The sequence below is a fragment of the Typha latifolia genome, chromosome 11 (genome assembly GCF_019914945.1).
Source record: "Typha latifolia isolate L0001 chromosome 11, TyphaL0001v2, whole genome shotgun sequence".
Taxonomy (NCBI): Eukaryota; Viridiplantae; Streptophyta; class Magnoliopsida; order Poales; family Typhaceae; genus Typha; species Typha latifolia.
In genome coordinates this window covers 3,760,694-3,771,482 of record NC_133096.1, presented here as the reverse complement: position 1 = coordinate 3,771,482, position 10,789 = coordinate 3,760,694, and positions in this window count along the sequence as shown.

Genomic DNA, 10,789 nt, shown 5'->3' with positions numbered 1-10,789 from the left:
TGATTTATTCTAAATGTATACCACTTGAAAAGCAGAAATTAATTGACATATGAGATGCGTGCTGATAGATAGACCAATCTAATATCATCATTAAATTTGGTGCCTCATATATATAATAAAGCTATAACTTGATCCTTGGATTAATGTATCAATGTGAGGTGTTACAGCATATCTGAATGCTGAAAGTGTAGCATCGCTCAAGTGAAAAAAGTCCAGAACTTTGGTTGCTGAACAAAAATAATTTTCTTTTGAACATACGAGGCGCCCCTATGGTTAGAGATTCAAATTCATTGTAGAACAAATAGGCAGACTTTTTTTTTTCTTTTATTCATCTGTCGTTCAGCAATTGAAGATGGCAATTAAGACGACGGCAGCAAATGCACCAGTCTTTGATTCTGAATTGCCATAAAGAGAGACAGACAGCTGACTACATCCTCATTTTCCCTCATCGAGAGAAATGTCAGTTACAAAATTTGGAAGCTGCCTTAATGAATGAATAGTCTTATCATGATTGGCTGAATTTGTAATCTTGACTATTACATATCGAATCCCAGCATTCTCTCTAAACCATTCAAGAACCTTTGCTCCCTCCAGAACATCCTAGACCTGCATAGTTTGGTTGGAAATGCCAATCTCGATATCCTAATTAATTGGATAATTCGTACCTGCAGCAGGAAACAAATATTCTTGCGACCATGGTTCGGCGTTTCACATTAAACATTTTATTTTTTGGTTGGTGTTTGTTTGAAACTAGAGTTCTAAAAGAAAGCACATTAACTGATTGGAAATAAGACTTGTCCTCAAGTTTCTATTCACTGACATGCTGACTGAACTCCTGCCATCCAAATCATTGAGTGGCAAGAATCCAGTTTTCATATGTAACAGACAAGCAGTCCGAATTATTCTCAATTGCATGGATCTCATAAGAGATTGGGTCCATATGCTCAATGGTCTATTCTCTAAAAGGAAAGAGGAAAGAGGAAAGAGGATTACTTAGGTGGTGGTTTGGAAGGTTTCTTTATAATTATGTAATTGACAAATTTTATTTCAAAACATAATTATATTTATGTAATATGTCTAAATTTTATGTAAGAGTATATGCACAAGTTATGATATATTTGACGAATAATTATAAATTGAAATATTAATTTTAAAGCCAAGAAATTTATATATACAAATAATTTAAAGATTTAAATTGAAGATTTTTATGTTATAGAAAATTTCAAGTCTAAGTCGTTCTAAAATGTAGAGGCACTGTATTTTGAGAGCTCAAGTGTTCAAATGTGATGCGAACCAGGTCATGTTGAATCGCATCACGAGGATATTAGGCTTGATGAGTTGAATCTATTTATTTTTAATTAATTTAAGTTTGTCTTTTATGTAAGCCTCTAAGACAAGTCTAATTATGTCATGAAGTCGTTAAAGCAAGTCTAGTTAAATTATGTAAGCTACTAAGGCAAGTCAAATTAATTTATATAAGTCTCTAAGGCATGTCCAATTAAATCATATAAGCCTATAAAACAAATCTTTGTTCAAGTCATGTTAGCCTTTAGAGCTAATCCGAGTAGGACACATTATCCTCGATCTCTATATATAGAGGAGCTGAGCTTCTTTGTTTAATCATCTAAGTATCCAACCATTGAGAAAAGTTTATCTTAAGAGTAGGAATAAGATAATTTGTAAGTAGAAGTGAATTAACCATAACTGTTTATTTCCCTAAGAGTAGATCTAACTTAAAATCTTAATTCTACCTTCAAACCTTTGCCATTATGATAGGCTCTGATACCAAATTGATAGGATCTGGAACCAAAAGATCGGCTACGGAACAATTCCTTAAGATCTACATTTATTGTAGGAAGCAATCCGCGCAACCGTGAGAAAATATTTGTCAAGATATTCTCGGTAGTTAGAAAATTATGAAACTAATTGGGCTCTACAACTTTCCTATTTATGCCCTTCGTAGATTTGAACTATAGTAGGGACAAAAACACAGAATAACGTGGGTGATGGTGGTGGTGATGGGTGGAGTGAATGTTAGGGTTATGGATGGGTATGGAGATGAGGGTGGATTGTGGAAGTGATTAAGGGAAGTAGACAAGGGGAACGAAGTGGTTGAGATCCCAAAGAAGTGGGGTGGCTCGACAATCGAGGGAGATTAGAAACGAGGATAAACCTTGCCAACGGTAGATGTGGAAGGATGGCAAAAAGGGATGAGGGAGACATCTAGAGAGAAGATAGAAGGCAGGAAATCAATAATCCAATAGCATAATTAAGTTAGTTGCCATCCACATATTTATATAGGCTAGCCAACAAGTCCTAAAATAATATGAAACTCTAATTCTAGAGGATTCTCGTCGATCGCGCTCGAACGCGCCCGATCGCGTTCAAATGCACTTAAAAAGCTCCTTCTCTAGATTTACGAACGCGACACAAGCATTCAAACGCGGGCGTTCACAAAGCGTTCGAATGCGGGCGTTCACAAGGCGTTAAAAAATGTGGGCATTCACAAGGCGTTCACAAGCGTTCACAAGGGTGTTCGAACGCGACTCCACCTGTGTTCGAACGCGACCTATAGGAATTTTATTTTAATAAAAATAAACATCTAATGCAATAAGAAAAGATCCTAACTAAGTGTATCAGCCCACCATGCTTCCCCCACCTTGCCCTCAAGATGAAAAGTCAGGGAAACGCTCCAAGATATTAGTCTCCAACTCCCATGTCGCCTCATCAGATGGCTTGCCAAGCCAATCAACTAGAATCTCCATCTCCAATCTGGTACCATATCGTCGTCGGCGCCTAGCAAGTACACGAACTGGCTCTACAATCTCTATCTCCTCTAATGGATTCGATAGAACTAATCCAACGATCTCATGATCTCCAATGCGCTCCCTCAGCAATGAAACATGGAAGACAGGATGTACTCTTGACCCCTCCGGCAGCTCTAAACGATATGCAATCAGACCAATACGCTCCAACACCTAAAATGGACCAAAGTAGCGATGCGCTAACTTTTAGTTTCGCATCGGACATAAGGTCACTTATCGATACGGTTGCACCCTCATAAACACCCAACTGCCGATGTTGAACTCCTGCTCCCTATGGCTACGATCATAAACTTACTTCATGCAGTTTTGAGCAAGTTTAAGATGAGCACGCAACCTCCTCAATGTGGTATCTCTATCCATCAATGCTAAGTCCACCTCCGTCCTATCTGCCGATGCCATTGGATCATAAGCGCGTAACGTCAGAGCCGTGCATCCATACACCACCTCAAATGGAGTCATATCAATGCTGCTCTGGTAGGAGGTATTATAAGACCACTCCTCCCACGGTAAGAACTCCAACCATCGTCTCGGCATCTCTCCAACAAAGCAGCTCAAATACTGCCCAATGCCTCGATTAACCACCTCGGTCTGGCCGTCCGTCTGTGGATGGTAGGCTGAACTGAAGTTTAATCGAGTCCCCTGCAATCTGAAAAATTCAGTCCAAAAGTCGCTCATAAATACACGATCACAATCCGAGACAATCGTGCGTGGCATGCCATGTAATCAAGCAATATCTCTAACAAAAATTTTGCCATATCCAGCAATGAATCGACGATAATATCCAGTCAGCCCCAAAAATCGTCTCAATCCGGTAGTAGTAGTAGAAATAGGCCAAGCGGTCATATATGCAACCTTTTGAGGATCCGCCGCCACACCATCCGCTGAAATGATGTGGTCTAAATACTCTAACTTTAGTACTCCCCATAGGCACTTGGACTTCTTGATCTTTAATTGGTTTTACTCCAATAAATTCAGCACGTCCTCCTAATGCCGCCAATGCTCCAATTCAGTCCTGCTATATACCAAAATATCGTTAAAAAATACGAAGACATACCTTCACAAGAGAGACCGAAATATATCATTCATGAGGCCTTAGAAGGTAGCTGGAGCATTGGTGAGACCAAAAGGCATCACTCGGAACTCGTAATGCCCATCCAAAGTCCGAAATGCAGTTTTGTGCACATCCGTCAGGTGAACTCTAATTTAATGATACCTGGCCCTCAAGTCAAGCTTACTAAATATAGTCACTCCTGCAAGCTCGTCCAGAAACTCCTCGATAACCGGAATAGGATAGTGGTCATTGACGGTAATAGCGTTTAGTGCTCAACAGTCGACACAAAAATGTCATGTCCCATCCTTTTTTTCGCACCAAGAGCATGGAGGATGAGTATGAGCTATGACTTGGTTGTATGAGGCATTTCTCCAATATCTTGCACACCATCCTTGAGATAACTACTTTTTGCACATGTGAATACCGATATGGCCTCCCGTTTGCCGGTGCAGCCCCAGATACAATCTCTATGCGATGGTCCGCCGCTCTCCTCGATAGCAACTCCTGTGGCTCCTCAAATAGTCCAGAAAAGTTATCTAATAAATTAGACAATTCAATGGTAATACCTGAATTTGTTTGAGGCTCATCTCTTGCTGGTCCTAAGTGAATAAGATAGGCCAAATCATACGCACAAGGCAGCCCCACCATAGGCTGCATCGCAAGAATCGGCGAAGACCGAACACCATCAAGCCGCAGATCTTTATTTCCTTGTTTATATTTCATCCACATGCTCTGGAAATTAAATGTGATAGGTCCCAAACTCTGTAATCACTAAGTACTAAGGACAATGTCCGCTCCTTGCAACGCCAATGGATACAAGTCCATAATGATGTCCTGTCCTTGCACCCGTATACTGACTCGTCGGCACAAGCTCTCCGCCCTAAGCTTCGTGCCGTCTCCAATAGCAATATGAAACCCCGTAGTCAGTTCGGCATCCAAACCCAATCTCCTCACTAGCCTCTCGTCTAGAAAGTTGTGTGTACTCCCTGAATCGATGAGGATGTGCACACAATGCTTTCTAACGAGTTCGTCTACCCGTAACGTCCTCGGCGCGGAAGTACCTGAATATGCATGCATCGATATTTAAACTTAGATATCTTCCTCAACGTCCTCCACAACGGCCTCCTCATGGGTCTCCTCTGGACACTCTCCATCGTCATCAATCTCATCATCCTCCTCACGACCATCGATAAGCATCACACTCCCGATCGGTTTAGAACATCGATGACCGGGGGTGAAACGCTCATCACATCGAAAGCAAAGGCCCTTCGCTCTTCGCTCCTCCACCTATGCAGGTGTGAGAGTTCGAACTGGGGGTCTAGTGCCTCTTTTAATGCTGGAAGAAGGTCTCAAAGATGGTCGTGGTCTAGTAGTCGCAGCCACTATTTTTGAAACGCCCATCTCAGTTGCCCCAATTGGTTTTCGCTGCCATCTTTAGAGCCCTATGCTTTTGTTCCATCCTCACAACCTTCTCAAAGGCCTCCTCAAGAGTAGTAAGACATAGAGCACGAACATCCGCTTATACCTCCTCTCGCAGCCCTGAAATAAATGTACTCATCAATGTACGTTCGGGCCATAGTGGCTCACAACAACTACTAACTCTTTCAAACTCAGCTTGGTACTCCAATATGGTAGTCCTTTGAACCATCTTGCTGAATGTGGTAGCAAAATCTTCACATGCCGCTATCACAAATCTGCGTGTAATCCTCCTACAAAAATTAGCCCATCCGATAAATCCACCACCACGAATTACCGATATATACTAATGCAATGCTGTTCCTTGGAGGTGAAAGCTTGCCATCTAGATTTTTGTATTTTCCGTTGTACCTTGACAATTAAAATATTGTTCAACTTGAAACACCCAATCCGTTGGATCACCACCTTAGAATTTTGGAAAGTCCAAGCATGCGGTTCTCACCTGAATAGCGTTGTCAGGTTCGCGAAAGATCCTTGGTTCAGGTCTAAACCTTTGTGCATGTTGATCACCTTCTCTAAATCCTCGAGCATGTCCATCACCATCTCCATAGGGATCAACCTCACCTCCTTATCGATGAAGTGCACCGGTGCCGCATGCCTCTCGGGTTTCATCACCGTCGGTCCTAGGTTTTGTAACGGAGCTGGGGATGATGTGAAGGGCAGGGGATCATTGACACTCATATGACGCACCTGGACCTGTGGGGGTAACGGTTCTATGGGGTCCCATCGTTGGTCCTTCTTGAAAATCCATTTTTTGTCGAGGAGATAACGAAACCAATCGATTCACGACATATTCATTGAATTCATTATGATCCTTTTGTATGTTGTCAACTCTATGCAATAATGTTTGGAACATGCCCCTTAGTTCATCCATATTTGAATCCATAGACGTTGGTTGACTCGGTCTTGCCGTGATCGCTCGAAAGGAATCGGCCTCACGATTAGGATCATCATGCATTGAGTCCTCCCTTGTCGATTAGGAAGATACAGATCCAACCCAATTAGTTTCATAATTAGGAATAATTTTCTAACCCAATTAGTTTCATAGTTTCATAATTAGTTTCATAATTCTTCTTCTCCTTCTCCTCCCTTCTTCTTCTTCTTCTTCTTCTTCTTCTTCTTCTTCTTCTTCTTCTTCTTCTTCTGCTTTCCTTCTTTTTCTTCTTCCTCATCGGCTTCTACTTCTTCTTTTTTCTTCTCTGCACAGTGCTGGGCTCGGCCCAGCACTATAGCAAGCAGTGCTGGGTCGAGCCCAGCACTTATGGTAGATTTTTCTTCTTAATTAATGCAAATAGATTATTTAGACATTAACTATTTTAATCATATTATATATTCTTCAATATAATTTTATTAATGATAATTTTATAATTAATGATTAATTAGGTATTAAATATAAGTAATACTTATATTTATTTATTTATTTATATATCTATTAGATTAATAGATAGATTTGTAAATTATAATTATTAGATTTATATTCTAATACCCTCATCGTATATATTTTAAGTATTTCTATTAATTTTATGATTATTCTACAACAAATAAAATACTAAGCTTATTTAGTTATTTATTTATTATTTTATCGAGTAAAGACTGCATTGTCCCTAATTAATCAAGATAGTGTATGAATTATAAAATTAATTATAATTAGACCTTGTCTATACTTATTTAGCCTTTTATTTTATTTTATAATTATATATTTAGAAATACTCTAATATAAAAGGAAACAGGCCTCTTCTCCTTATGTTATAACTAACATTTTATAATAATAATAGAATTATAATATTTGAATCGTATCTATATTATAGACCTAGTTATGTAATCAAAAATAAAAAAAATGATTTTAAACCTAATAAACCTTTATATTTTAACTGAATTAATTCTAATTAGATAAACGGCTAACATCATACTACTTAAATATTTCAGATCCCGAACCCCCTTATTTGAGACCCCATGGACCTTACTAGCGATGAGTGTCGCTCGGTTACCTGACGGACGTGAGAGATGTGTGGTTTGTGTCTTCTGATCAGACGGTGAGTAGTCTTATCCCTTAGACGCCTTTTTCAAATTATTTATATTATATATTATGTACATGCATATTTTGGCTTCCAGCATGATTATATGACTTTATCTAGAGATGATTACAGTCGAGCATATTTTATCATGCATCTGATTAGGTTGATGTGGGATATGAGCACATTGGTAATATATAGAGATCATGAGAGATGATTCTACTGTTATGATTATTTACCGAGTTGATCTGTAGTATGAGTATGCATGTAATAGATTAGCATGAGTATGCATGTGTTGACGATATAGTTGGAGACTACATTGCATCATTTTCTCTTGATTCCTATTCCACCTAAATTCCTGTTATGCATTAACTTGTTATCGTACTGGATATATGCATTTGATCTGTCATTTAGAAGAAAAGCATGAAATGTGATTGATAGGATAGTTGATAGAAGCGTGAGGATACCCGAGTGGGCGCGAGGGTTAGGACGCGCTTGGTGGATGATTGATCGCTCGACATAGTCGCGATCCTGTTGGCCTTACGTCCGAGGTCGTTAGTCTGTGTGCGCAGCAGACATTCGGACATATGCCGTTCGCTAGGGCATATGTGGCGAGTTATCCTCATAAGGTTTCTATCAACTATGAGGGTGCCCGGTCTGGATGGATGTTGATACCCTTAGCGGATGGCAGGGTATGATTATATTTGAGATACTCCTTGCGGATGGCTGAGTATGCTCTGAGCCTTCGGGCATGATGTTGAGATCGGATACCAGGTGTTGACTGTGCACAGTGGTCTAGGATGATGACATTATACCGAGATGTCGGTAATGATTGATGATTGTGATGTTGAGAAATGCAGATGATTTAATTATTATTTGGTTACCTGATTATCAAATGATCAATATGCATTATATATGGTTGTATTTGATATCAAAGCATGGTCATGGTCGGCATACATCATGTGTCATATTTGAGAGAGAGTTATGATGATGGTATGACATAGAGATTTATTTATACATTGTCGAGGATTATATATTCTACCAGTTATGACATGACATGTTATCTATTTTTCATTTATGTATTATTGAGGAACATTCATATACTCATTCATGACATGATGCTCTTTCTGATTCATATTATCCAGTACATGATTTACTCTCTGTTTGACATCACTGATTCAGGATAAGGTCTATTCACTGAGCCTTTTGCTCATGACTCTTTTTATTTCGTTTCTAACCCCCTCAGATACGTGGTATGTGATAGCGACTTGAGATATCTTGAGAAGATATTTTAGAGCAATGATGATGTGAGCTATAGATGCGAGACGGTATACATGATAATTTACATAGGTATTGAGTTGTACTAGTATTTAATATTTGTACTCTGTTGTATTAGACGATGAATTGTATAATACAGGTCGAATCGTAGTGTACTCTTATATTAGTCATTTTTGTTGTATCTTGATAGTTTGTTATAGCATATGTGGGCCCTGCCAGATTATGTAGTAGTTTAATGTATATTATTATGGACTAGGATATTCATATGTTAATAGGTTTATTTGGTTAATAATATGATTTAATTGGTGATGGGTTATGTGATCATGGATATATTAGGAGGTAGTATTTGATGATGTCATGATTGTATGTGTACAGGAGAGTATCTGTGCGTGACGGGTCCCGCCCGTCCTGTCGCGTGCGCCGCACGTGCCGTATGGGCGTGCACGTGCCCGTGCTGGGCGGGAGGGTGTTACAGACAAGGGAGGACTCAATGCACGATGATCCTAACTGTGAGGCCGATTCCTTTGCAGCGACCACGGCAGGACTGAGTCAACCAACGTTTATGGGTTCGAATATGGATGAACTAAGGGGCATGTTCCAAACATTGTTGTATAGAGTTGAAACATACAAAAGGATCACAATGAATTTAAGGAATATATCGTGAATCGATTGGGTTCGTTATCTCCTCGACGACGAACGAAGTTTTAAGAAGGATCAACGGTGGGATCCTATAGAACCGATACCCCACAAGTCTAGGTGCGTCATATGAGTATTAATGATCCCCTCATACCTATGCCTTCACATCATTCTGGCACCTCGTTACAAAATCCAAGATCGGCGGTAGTGCAACCTGAGAGGCGTGCGGCACCAGTGCACTTCGTCGATGAGGAGGATTGACACTATGAGGATGAGGTTTATCCCTATGGAGTTGGAGATCGACGTGCTTGAGGATTTAGAGAAGGTGATCAACATACACAAAGGTTTAGGCCTAAACCAAGGATCTTTCGCGAACCTGACAACGCTATTCGGGGCAGAACCGCACGCTTAGACTTCCAAAATTCTAAGGTTGTGATCCAACGAATTGGATATATTAAGTTGAACAATATTTTGATTGTCAAGGTACAACGAAAGATGCAAAAGTCCAGATGGGCGCGTGGGCTCAGAGCATACTCCACCACCCGCAAAAGTATCTCAAATATAACCATACCCCGCCACCCGCTAGGGTATCAACATCCATCCATACCCAAATCCAAATTATATCCAAACTCATGAAAGTCCAAAAATTTGCATATTATTAGGTGCGTTCGAACGCGGCTCGAGTGTGCTCGAATGACCTCACTTGATCTTAGGTGCGTTCGAACGGGCCCAAGTGTGTTCGAACATGGTGGCTTGATTTTCACAGGTTGCGTTCGAACGCACAAAAACACTCTTTTGTATGTGTGAACGGGCTGTGAACGTATGTAGGGTGCATTCGAACGGCCCTTGATTAAGTTCGAACATGCGCAAAAACAACACTCTCTGTTTGTGCGAAAGGTTGTGCTCGCGTTCGAACGGCCCGAACGCATTCTCTCTATGTGCGAATTCCTATGTTCGCGTTCGAACGGCCTGAATGCAATCTCTCTGTATATGTGAACTCCTAAGAACGCGTTCAAACACGGCATTCCAACGCGGTGTCAACACGAAAACTTTTCTCTTTTGATCTTGCAATTTTCAATCCAAATACTTTCTAGACTTGTATAAATGCTCATGTACATGTATTAAAACACTTAAAATATTTTGTACACAATTGCCAATACTAAAATCATAACAATCTCCCCCTTTGGCAATTTGTGACAAAATATCTCGTTTACAAAAATTACAAAGTGTCCTAAATGAGCATTCAACAGATGTCAGTTTTGCATGTGGCATCATGTTACCTATCCACTCTTCCCCCTGTATTAAGATATCACCAGCATAATCTTGAACAGCAGGAAGAGGCTCAGAAGATGGATACTCGAACTCGCTATCAGAAAGTTAAAATTTTGCACGGATGACGTCAGAGTCTAAGTACACGAATACACTCGGATAGTGGACCGTATACACCGATCCAAAATAGTGGCATTACTATAAAACTCTCGGACAACCTCCACATACATTGTCCCATCCAT